Consider the following 13,259-nt stretch of genomic DNA (forward strand, 5'->3'; position numbering starts at 1 on the left):
ATATTTAAATTTTCAAATAGAATTAATAGGCCATGATGTCTGCCATACATTGAGATGAAAGAGAGACGTTCTCTTCTTTCCTTAATTCAAAATAGTTCGGCATGAAATCGTTATAGCAAAACTTCTGAATGGACGAAATTATTACTCGTGAATTTCTCTGAGTGACGAAAAACTTTCATCTCGGAATATTCAAGTGCTGAATCTTACATTCCAAAGGGCCAGTACTTCAGACAGTCCGGATTGAAACGAAAGTATTTTCCGGATTCTTAAAGCCAATTCTACCCATTTTGAAAAATCATTGGACAGTATTAAAACTCCTTTACCGGCCTTTTCTACCGAACCTTCGAACGACGACCGACATTTAGAACCTCACAAAAAGCCACTCATGACCAATGTTTACCCCATGACAGAATGTACAAAAAACAGGAGAACAGTGGCGGCTCGTAGCCTGGATTTCCATGCTAAACAGAGAGCTAATAAGAATGCGTATTTTCGAGCGTTCGTTCTCTGAAGAAATCATTTCATCGCAATGTCTGTGATTTTCGGATTTTGAGCCGAGAATGTTCGACTCACTGATAATGAATCCGTCTTCAAATTGATTAAGAAGCTGGAGAGTGAAGAGGTGTCGTCTTATCGCTCTATAAAATATTCGAGAGAAATAAAAAGAAGGGAAAGGATATATGCTCATTTCACTAGCAAAGTGGTACCTAGATTTTGTGAAATGTACTTAGTGTTCAACTAATTATTTTATTTATAAAAGAAAAATATATCTAAGATGTTTCTACAGCAGATGTTGCTTCCTCTATTTTCCCTTATCTTTGCCAAGAGCAAGTGCACGTCGTTTAGCTCTACGAGCAACGATATTTTTACTGTACAAAACAATTTCACCCTAGCTGTCTAACACAATCGTTGAACAAAAATCGGCGATGTGTGTACAGGTTGTCCCAAATTCGTTGTCTAAGGAGGGCTCGAGTTTTGAGAGAATTATGAACTTCAAATAATTAAAATATTCGGTGGCCACCAAGGTGTACGGATTTGACATCGTTAGTTTTTTCAACATTTTCAGATTGATAAATGTTGTTCTTTAAATGTGACCAAAGGAAAAATCTAACGATGTTAAACACGGAGACCTTGGTGACCACCGAATATTTCAATTATCTGAAGTTCATAGATTATCATAGATAGGCACTTGGTGGAGTTGGCGTGGGAAACTGAAACTTTTGATGATTTTTATAGTTCGATTAGAAATTTATATATTTTTGAAAAAAGAAAAAAATTTGAAAAAACACAAGTTTATGTTTAACACCGAAATAAAGCTTCAACCTATTAATTCCTGGTGAATATTAAACAAGCAATAATAATAATAATAATAAATACATGCACTTAATTTCATTGAGAACACCGGAATGCAACCAATTGTATTTATAATTTCATACAATACCGTCCTGTTATTAGTTATTTTCTTTTCTCTTCTCGGTTATTGCCTTTTTCTGTAGTTCTAACTTTACATGTAATAACTGTCTAGAATCTAGATGGTGGATTTTCATTGAAAAGTCATCTTTTGTACTGAAGTCCATTTTCACCTCGGAGGATAAATCAATAAACAGAATTTCTGCATTTTGGGCTTGGAAAAACCAAGAATGATTGATGAAAATCCTCAATGTGTCATTGGTGTGGTTGGTCTGATGGTGTGATTGAACTTTACTTATTCTTAAATGAGGCTGTTGCAACTATTACGTTGCCGGAATTGAAAGATATTAATGTGATGACGGTTATTTTAAACAAAAGTTTCCTGGCTATGTTATTTCTCAAAGAAGTGATAATAATTGGCTTTTAGACTTTGTTCTTGGTGACCACGTAAAAAATAAGGTCTATGCCAATACTCCACAATCGGTTCAAAACTTTAAAGATGGAATTCGTGGAGTTATCGAAGACACAAATGTGGGAATAGGTCTTGGATAAGACCATGAAAAATATATGTAACCGTGGCGGCCATTTGGCTGATATCGTTTTCCATCTTTAATGAAAAACCTTCCTCTTTACAATGAAATAAACATCCATTGATTTTTCTTAGGATATACTCGTTTTTTTAATATCATAATCAAACCCCTTATTGGAAACCTATCATATATGAAATTTCTCATAGATTCTGCGGAAACGAATTAGCCAATCGTTCAGAGTATTGAAAATAGATAAAGAGAGCATATGTCATTTTTAGTGAGCAAATTTTGTCCCCTACATGAACTATCAAATTTGACATGAAGCGCGCGGAAATGAAAACATATCAGAGATAAGATATTTCACTCAATTCGCGAGTTTCTCCACGAAGAACGCACTTCTGATGTCCCATGGTGAATCAATGTTTCATATTAACTCAAAATATATTGAAATAAATTTCTAAATATATCAGAAATTCAGAAACAAACTTCAAGCGCACCAAACGACGTGAAACAACCGATGACACTAGGAGAGCAAAAGTTGCCAAACCTTGGATTTCAGCAGGTGGATGCAGAAAATTATAAATATTCTGCTCATTATAAATTCGATGATTAGGAAAAATATCGGATTCCAAATATTCAAATTTGCATAATCAATCAGGAATCAATCGAATAAATATATTTCATTCGATATAATATACATTCATAACGATATAGTAAAATTATGGATTTGAAAATATATCACAATCCGACATCGTAATCTAACCATGTTAGGGACATGTAAAAATTGCGTATACTCCCTCTATCTATATTTATTACTCTATGGCTAAGCACCACCCTTTTTTTTGAGCCGACGAGCCGCCATTGCAACACGGTCTCAATAAAATTGGAATACCCAGTTGGCAACCGGAAAAATCGTGTTTTTCGGGCCGAAACAAATTTCTGTGATCTTTCGAGTGGGAAAAAAGATGGGCAGAACGCCGGTTGCGTTTTTTTTATGCCGCGTTAATTAACCGCAGTTTTACTCTCGCATCTTCCTCTGACCCCCCCTCCCTTCGCAGTCCAGTTACTTTTTCCTGGAGGTTGTTGCGTTGGAGGCTGTTTGGGCTCGCAGTGGGGAATGTCCGTGGGCGATAAGGAGAAGGGAGTTCGGGAGAACACCCCATAACTCTAGCGCGTTTGATTGACACCTCGCCAAATTACGGAGTGAGTCAGAACAGCCGAATAGGAGACAGACAGGAGTGGATCAAGTGCATCTGACGGCTCGTCTATCGAGCCTAAACAATATGCGCGTAAGTCGGAAGTTCGTAAAGACGAAAATAAGGGTTGGGTGGTTTTTATGTTTATATAGAGTGTATTTTTCAGGTATTTTAAGCGCTTCTGTTGAGGTGGAGACCAAATTTGCGTAATGCTTATGAATTTTCCGATTGGGGCTACCATTTTGATATATAAAAATTGATTATATTTTGAGAGAAATATTTATATTTATTCTTCTCTGATTAGGAGCAAATAATTATTTTGGAGACACATATCAGGAAAGTATTACTTTTCCCGCCAAGGTAGCAAAGTAAGGACTTCCCTGACAAAATGATTATTCTCAATGAAAATGAAACTGTTAGAAATTTCATAATTTGTCAAACTATAAATATTTTGGACATATACAACACATACATAGCAACCAACCCTTTCAAGAATTGTGATTTCTATCAAATTTCGTATTAATTTATCACTACAGAAAAAATGGAAAGATTGTGGGAATTGTTGTAAATGGCCAATACAATATGCTACATATATTATTTTGAACAATCGGAGAAAAAATTATATACTAACTGGCAAAGAAACTGCAACAACCAGAAGGAGCTGTTCAAATTGTAATTTTTTTTTCGAAAAACATAGATAGTATAGCAAGGATTATATGATTGAAATTTGCAGAAAAAACGAAGGGTTTACAATTTTTTTAATCTATTTGTTAATAATGTGTTTGTCCACCGCGATTATCTATACACTCCCCAACACGACTGGCATTGATACAATTAGATGGTTTATTTCTTCTTGAGGGATACTATCCCAAGCTACCTATAATTCATGCCTCAGAGCCGCCAAAGTCCGTGGCGACTAAGGTAAACTTCCAAGCCTTCTTTCTACCCATGATGTCCCAAACATGCCCTATAGGCGAAAAATCAGGGGATCTGGGCGGCCATGACAAAAGATTCACATGGGTCGCTTCGAAAAAGTTTAAAATAAGTCTGGCAACATGAAGTCGGGCATTATCTTGCTGAAATATTGGATTCTCGAGCCGGTTAAGATAAGAGAAAACATATGGCTCCACTATTTCTTGAAGGTAACGCAGCGCTATCATGTTACCTTGAATAAATACTGAATGTTTTAGTTTTGTGAATTGGAACTGCATAATTTTCACCATTTTTGTACTGAATTATAACAATTTAAATGCATTGTTGAAGCATTTTTAGTGAATGCTTTCTTTTCACTCGTCAAATGTCAAAAGATGACAGCTCTGAAAGTGACACCTTCCCAGATAGCGGACTATTCAAAATGAATTTTCACATATATTTACGATTTTTCGGAAATCCCTACGAAAATATCCAGAAATAGCAAAACTGTAAGATAACTGAACTTACTTTTTGATCGAGAAGTAATCATTTTGAAAGGAGTGAAGTACTACAATAAATAGAGAGGCTTTTAATGTAAAACTCATGTTATTACTGGGACCTCTGTGTTTTTATAGTTTTCAAAGGCATATCATAAGCATTTCCGTAGAAATAAAGTTCTTTTCAATAAACGTAAAGCAGTAGGCACTAATGAATGTGAAATTCCCAGGATCTCAATATTTCACATTTTATTAGTCCGATTTCGGTGAAACCGAGTATGGCTATTAGAGTTGAGAAATACCTAAATGGTTCCAAAGAAATTTCAGCTCCGTCACATATTCAATACATATTGCTCATGGGCAAGTTTGAACTTTTAAAATACCGAATAAAAGATCCGGTAAAGGGCTAATTTTAGGAGCGAAGGATGAAGAAGCATAGTATCCTACGCATTGGCAGCAAATTTCGTTTGATACAAACTATAAACAAACCATAAAATTTCGAGATTTCACCTAAGATCAACATTTCTAGGCCTGACCTGGTATTTTCACCCTTGCGAACTGTCTTGAACTATTTGTCCCAAGAACTCAAATTCGGACTTAACACCCAATGATAAGGGGATTAAGGATTCGTCTTCGCAATAAGAAATAGTGATTTTCCTTGAATGGAATTGCTTCTTGTAGTTTATCCTCACTATAGGGGGGGTGAGATTCCTAATAATTCACTCAAACAGTTGTATGCCTACGGTGGGGAAGTTATTGATTGGAGGCAGGAAACCCAGAAATGGTATGAATGAAAGACGAGAAACCAAAATTACTCAGGATGATGTGAAATGCCTTTTGCAACCGGCAATTCTTAAATCGAAGACCAAACATTTCTTTATCTGAAAAGTGATCATAATAAAGGGAGTTTTTTTAGAGCTATAGAACTTTAAATTTCAATAAAACAACGATGGATTATTCCATTGACATGAATTTTATTTATCCGCAAGATAATCTTGTGGCATTACATTTTAAATATGATTTCTGGCATAAGACCGCCACGGCTGGCTCGGATGCAGTCCAATCTGGACGTCCAATTTTCGATGACTTTTTCCAACATTTGTGGTCGTATATCAGCAATAACACGGTGAATGTTGTCTTCCAAATGGTCAAGGGTTTGTGGCTTATCCGCGTAGACCAATGATTTTACATAGCCCCACAGAAAGTTGTCTAGCGGTGTTAAATCACAAGATATTGGAGGCCAATTCACAGGTCCAAAACGTGAAATTAGGCGGTCACCAAAGGTGTCTTTGAATAAATCGATTGTGGCATGAGCTGTGTGACATGTTGCGCCGTCTTGTTGGAACCACAGCTCCTGGATATCATGGTTGTTCAATTCAGGAATGAAAAAGTTAGTAGTCATGGCTCTATACCGATCACCATTGATTTGTAACGTTCTGGCCATCATCGTTTTTGAAGAAGTACGGACCAATGATTCCACCTGCCCATAAAGCGCACCAAACAGTCAGTTTTCTTAATGTAACGGTGTTTCGACATAAACTTGAGGATTAGCTTCACTCCAAATGCGGCAGTTTTGTTTGTTGACGTAGCCATTCAACCAGAAGTGCGCTTCATCGCTAAACAAAATAAAATGGACGTAGTGCGCGATACGTATTCCGCACAGAACGATTATTTTCGAAATGAAATTACACTATTTTCAAGCTTTGTTCAGGCGTGAGTCTATTTATGATGAATTGCCAAACCAAACTGAGAATAAATCACTTGACAGCTGTTAAATCGGTCGCCATCTTGAATAGTAATGCCAACTTAAAGTTATATACCTCGAAAAGAAACACCCGTTACTTCCTCCACTTTCAGTAAACTAGGGAGCAATATGAGGTAAACAAAGGGGGATTAAATAAGTTTTAGGCGGATAAAATTGGAAAGTCACCTAGTGAAGAATCAAAGCAAGGAGCTGATGTTACCAGAAGAAAATTATTGAGTAGTAGTATGTTATTCAGATGAATCTGAATTTTAGACTTCATATTTTCCATAATTCCACAATACCTTATTTATTCTTTAGTAAAATAGAATTACTTTTATTCTAAATGACGAAACCTCAATTGCTATTCTGATCAATTCCAAACATTCATTCTCGGAACAACAGGACTTTCAACATTTTATCTCTATTTCTCTTGCTCAGTGTGTCCGCTGATCGCCTATAATTATTTTTCCAAATGATATTATCATTGTCTAAAGTTATAGCGAAAGTAATATAGTACATTTTTCAAACTCTTATTAATGAAATTCAAGTTCAATTTTCGAAACAGCTACAGATTTCATGAACATGTGAGTGACAGTTTCGTTGAAATCAAGAAAAATTGAAAAAGTTCTATATTTTTATGATCCAATAATTACATATAATCGAATAAGTCTGAAAATTCTCACGATCACGAAGGTTTTCATCGATCAACGAATTGTGTAGTGAAAGGATGGGAATTCCTTCTATTACTAGTTTTTCTTCCTAGACGAGAATTACAAGGAATTCATTATTATCTTATCACTGAAGTTTTAGAGAAGTTAATTATTATTAAGGAGCCATTTTCGAAATTACCGCTCAAGTACTATGCATAATTGAATTAAGAAAATATATTGAAAAGATGATACTGAATATTTTATTTTTCACAAACCCCAATTTTCTTTCGAATAATACCTAATTCATAAAATGATTTTTGAGTCCTCGTTTTCCGAATGGTCAAAAACGATAATATTCGATTCACTGATCTGTCCTCAAATTTCAACGGAAACTTGAAATTGATAAAATTCGTCTGCGTCCAGAACTTTTCTCGGAAACAGTAGAAGCTATTTCAAGAAATTTGGTATAAAGAAATCAGTTGCTGTACCGTATTGATTCTCTGAGCTTGAACAGGATCTATCGATGTAAAGAAAAAACAAGGGCGTGGATCTTTTATTTTCTTGGGGGGGCGAAAAAAATTTTGTTGTAGACTATGTTTACTCATATCTGTAATGAGATAAAAAGAGGTTTGCTAATGAATTTTGAACCAAATTACTTGAAATAATAGCATTTTTTTGTTAACAATTCGATTGTTTATACCTTATACAGGACGTTCCTAAATTGGAGGTACAAAGGAAAATAAGAGATTGCTTGGATAATATGAAGAAGCAAGTCATATAAACAAACGCTTTGTTTTCGAGAAACATGGTGTTCCTTGTAGTCCTTTTTTATTGTAATGGTAATGCCAGTTTATCGAATTTTTAATAATATTCTTTACAGATTGGGTAACTGCATTATTGAAATTCGGTGAAGTGATACAAAAAACCCAAAAAACGGGCAATTGTATACCGATGACGAATGCGAAAATCATAGAAAGCAAAACAAAGGGCGACACTGACAAAGGGGATAGATGAAGGAAATTAATAAACCTCGGACATAGACTTGCTCGTAGTGTAATACCTAAAAGTAATAATTTAGGAAGCGATACTAAACTCATAAACCGTAACAGGGTCCGATTTTTGACTGCCTCGTTCATTTCATGGAAAAAATTTTATTATTCGTTGCACATTCTGATATTTTGAATTTTGGGAGGGGAGGATTTCCCCCAGTACCACCCCATTTCCATGCCCTTGAGAAAGAATCGAAGAAACAAAATTTAAAAATTAATTTCTCGAAAACCTAAAAAAATTGGAAACATATATTGCTATGGCAACGAAATGGACGATCCCACGTTCGAATCCCACCACTGGTTATTCGTTAAAATTGTTTTTCTTTGATATTTTCATAATATTTATCGTCGATTTTAAGTGTGAATGAGTAAACAAACAAACCCACAAAAGCACCTCAAATTTATTCCAGTGCATTCCCAATATTTTTCATTTTCAAACTTCCCCAATTCTTCGAGCAGTCTAAGCATAATGCATCTCAAAATTGCCGGATATAAAAATCTGTATAACTCAATCCAGATGGGGATAATCAGATCTGAAACTTGTGAGGGTTTCCTCCACGGACTGAGGGCCCCTCCTAAGTTGAGATTTCGGGGATTTCCATTGACAGTCACTTAAAGGATTACGAGGCTTCTACATTAACGAAGTTACGGCAACGGTTTCCGAACTTTTCTAATTGAAGGGAATTCAAAATCCAGCAACACGAGTGGTCCTGCTCGATAAATTCAGACGTCCTTAATAAAGGATCAACAGTTTGTGAACTACAGATGTTCATCAAGTTCATCTGAAATCAATTCAACTGATTTGGATACTGAAGTGATGCTCTTATGGGTAGCGTTTTGTTTATTTAATTGTAATTATGCTTTGAAATTTTTAAACCTCCCAGTAATTTGAACATATTACTCCCGAGTCCAAGAGAAATTGACTTTTAGTGAATTTTATCGAATTTTCGAATTTCAATATTGTGAAACTTACGATGCTTATCTTCATTGAATCACCGCTCTAACTTTAACCGTTAGAAGTTATTATCACTCATTCGTTGTCGATTGAGCTATATTCATTAATAATATTTATTTAATCCCTTCTAGCATATGTATGTATAGGATACGTCCATAACAAAAAATAAAGAAACAAAATAAATGTAAGTATGTGCAAGTAGACACTAGATAAAATCAAAAGTCAAACGAAACAAATGTATCTGTCAAATAATCATTCACGCTATAATGAGCCTTATTCACTGATAATTGTCGCAGTTTGAGATTGATAACCGAAAATCTACAGTTTCCGAGATATTTGAGTACTTGTCTTTTTGAAAAAATTTCTCAACTCATTTTATTATTGACAATGACTGAGTTTGGTTTATATTTTGGATTATTTTCATCAGACAAGGATATGATATGTATGAAGTCAGCAAAACTATGCTGTAACAGATGTTAAATAAGAATTGGTATGATTTGAAAATTGGTATATGAAGAAAAGAATAGTAAATTTTTCTAATATAAATTTTTTTGCAACTTTCGAATTCCACATTACATGTAGGAATATGTATGATATTAAGAACTTACTGAATTCCTTCTTTATTACTTTAAAAGGTTTTCATTAGACAGTGGCGACGCTAGAGGGGGTCAGGGGGGCCAAGGGGGACCCAGGTCCCCCCTAAAATTTGACATACTAAGGCTAAAAGATTAGCAGAACTACAGTTTCGCTTTACTTTGGCCCCCAAAAAAAAATCCGGCCTCCTCTTGGCCACCCCTGTTTTTGAAAGCTGGCGTCGCCACTGGTTAGAATGCAGGCAGTAGTTTTGTTTCAGAAGATTTCAATTTGAAAAAGGAAAGAAGCAAAGAAAAGAAAGTAATGAATTATATATTTTTAATACAATTGAACCCGAAATTTCTCTAGGAAATGTATTCAAAAATTATTTCTGAAATTACCTCCACCATTCCTTAAACAAGGAGGTGCCCTCTTTCTTATTTCTTCAGGTGTTACTTTCCGCGTCAAATTCACTTTCGATTTTCTCGCTGCTTCGTCAATTCTAACGGTGTTAGATCGGGACTGCTCACTGACCACGAAAATTATCCAAAATTATAATCATATTTGGTCAACGTAGAACAAATTGACGAAAAATAAAGTAAGGTGAGAAATCTCTTAAAAATACTCAAATATCTCGTTAACTGTTGATTAATCACTGTTATTTATGACTAAATATGGTTTAAACGACAGCAAATGGGTCATACTAACACGCCCTCCAAGATTTACGTCTAATTTGGAAACACCCTGTATAAATAGAGGACCTATATAGATATCTATTGTTCGTATTGAATGAAGTCCACTATAGAGAAATATGATTACTGTATCCATAGAAGATATACAGGGTGAGTTCAAAGAAATCAAGATATCCAGTGATTTCCAAAAAATTGATCGGTGGAATTTCATTCATTTTTAGATATTTTGTGGGATATCATATCAATTGCGATTGATGATGTTAACATCTCCAAAAATTTTTTTTTCAAATCATATCAAGTTTATTCACACACATATACATTTCCCCATATTTTAAAATAGAGACATCTAGGCAGCTTAATGCCTGTTAAACTTACAAATCTATTATGTAAGTGTTTCTTATCAAACTACATATATCCAGATGGCTGGAATTCCGGAATAGACGATTACCAACTCGATTGTTCACGGTTAAAGTTCACTCGGTAGATAGGTGAATAGAATATACAGGGTGGATCAGAAAATGCTGTCCTTCAATGATAATTTCTTCGCAGTAGGTACAACAAGCGCTGATTAGAAAATATTAGATATGGAAGGTTGCTGGGTTGTGGCAGAACGATTTTTTTACGTGAATCTTTTTGCCAAGTTCCACAAGTCATTAAATTAATTCTAAAAAATTACAAATTTTCAAAATATGATTAGCATATGAACATTGAAGTTGTAAAATAATGCAATCAAATGAAACAATACAATAAACTATATAAAAAATAAAACATACACACGCAATAAAATAGTTCAATTAATACATATTTAATAAAGAACACATTATAAATAAAACATATCGAATAAAATACACATATTTAATAAAACAGTACAAAACTTTACAAACTATTGTGGTTTCCGGATTGTTTCAAATATTCCACATTTACTATTTCTGATGGTCGAAAGATATCGTGAGAGTGAAAATAAAACTCTCCATTCAAAATACCTTATTCCAATGCAGATAGAACATCGGTTTATTCTGAATTCACTGTATTGTGTTCTATCGCCTGAAGTCGAAGTCCCATATTCGGTCCAATTCTCAACTGGTTTTTTCTCGACATTCATCTTGAGTCCATATAACATATATACGAAAATAACTTCAAAAACGCTGCAGGCTAGAATTTCTCGTTTCAACACTTACGAATTCCATCATCGGGATCATCTTCGATACGTATCCAGGATATACGGGTGTAAGCTGTTGAGAAGCTCCACCACAAATAAATTCAAATTTTCTTCCTTTGTAGAGGTCGGTATAAATCTTTTGTTATTTGGATATATAAGCAAGTTTGAGATCGATATATTTTAAAGTTTTAACCAACTTCGGGTGTACTCCGCTTAACTTCGTACAGAATCCGCTCTTGAAATATTATGAAACTTGAGCGAAATAACTTGGATACTTCAACATCCCCCAGCAATTTTCAGATGCCCCGAATATGGGAAATATTTTATGTCTAACCACTTTTTGATATTTGGAAAGTCTTAAGCCTGATATGATCTATATCTTTTAAAATGTGTCTAGATTATTCTCCCTCCGAATTTAAACACCTTCATATTTTTATTCAAGTCACAACTGAATATCTAATGCTATAATTTTATCGCGTCCCAGAATCTAATCGAAACATTTATCGATTTTTTTTCAATAATAAATAAAAATTCGACAAGTTAAATATTTCACTTTTTTGAAAGACGGCTTCTATCTGCTTTACATAGCCTAAATTTATTCGGTCAAAAATCGGTATTTCTAGTGCATTTGCTCTTCTTTTTCGATGAAACTGCTCATGGCTTCCATAGATCAAGAATAAAAAATCATTTTTTCCTGTTTAGGTATTTTTACGATAATTACCTGTTGCGAAACTGGGTTTCAGGTTGCTCTCTTTCTCTCTTCCACCACCATTCTGTTCTTCGACGTTAAAATCACCGTTCTTAAAACGAAGAAACCACCCAGAGCACGTTCTTCCACTAATAGCGACCTCACCATAGGTATCATAGGTATTTGACAGCATTCTATGAGTCTCAGCCGCAGATTTCTTCATATTAAAGCAGAAAATGAAAACCTCCCGCAAATGACGAGAATTTGGCTCGTAAGCTGACTTGTTTAATTGAGAATAACCTTATGATGCAGACACAAATCGACTAATATTTCGAAGGCGTTATGCTTATTATTATATTTAAGTACCTTATTGTATGACATCTACGATCTATTTATTTCGACTACCGCTTACCGCTACAGCCATTTATTGCTAAACGACGCCGACGGAAGCAAAGTTGTACACCTAATATTTCCAGACATTATGATTAAACAGCTAAGTACGATTCAACACCTATTGGTCCTTGAACTTTATAACCACTCAAAATATAAACTGATATCAATGAATCATGAACAATTCAAAAATAGAGTTAAATATTTGCTAACTGATAGTTTTTCCAGTATTGGAGAATAACACTGCGCTGAATTTATGTAATTCATATTTCAGTATTAGCTCAGAATCTTATTCCTTCTTTTTTTTTCAAATTATCCTTCACATTGTTAAGATGTCTGGTAGCATCAATAAACCGAAAGAAATCTTTATTTTTGACAATCATCATCGCGAATGATTAAGAATTAAAATTTTTTAAATATTTGATTCGGTTTTCGGAAGGGATAATCCTGGATTCTAATCCCATGGAATAGCATTCACTGTGCGATTTTTATTGGATGCACCTCGAGATTCACCGCAATGAAAAATCATAATCATTGGCAGGAAGATATCGCTTTGCGATATGTTCGCCTTTTGCACTTTTTTAACAAACTAATGTACAACCTTTTATGCAATAAAGAGTAATAATAATAATAATCTAATGATCGAACTATTACTGACGATCGATGCCGATATGGGTGTTCAACAAATGAGACAATACAACATATCACAGGTGGATGTCAAATGTTTGCAGGAAATGAATGTAAAGAGGGACACGATGCAGTAGAAAAGATACTACACCAAGAATTGGCAACCATACTAAAACTTATTCATTCT

The sequence above is a fragment of the Harmonia axyridis genome, chromosome 4 (assembly GCF_914767665.1).
Source record: "Harmonia axyridis chromosome 4, icHarAxyr1.1, whole genome shotgun sequence".
NCBI lineage: Eukaryota > Metazoa > Arthropoda > Insecta > Coleoptera > Coccinellidae > Harmonia > Harmonia axyridis.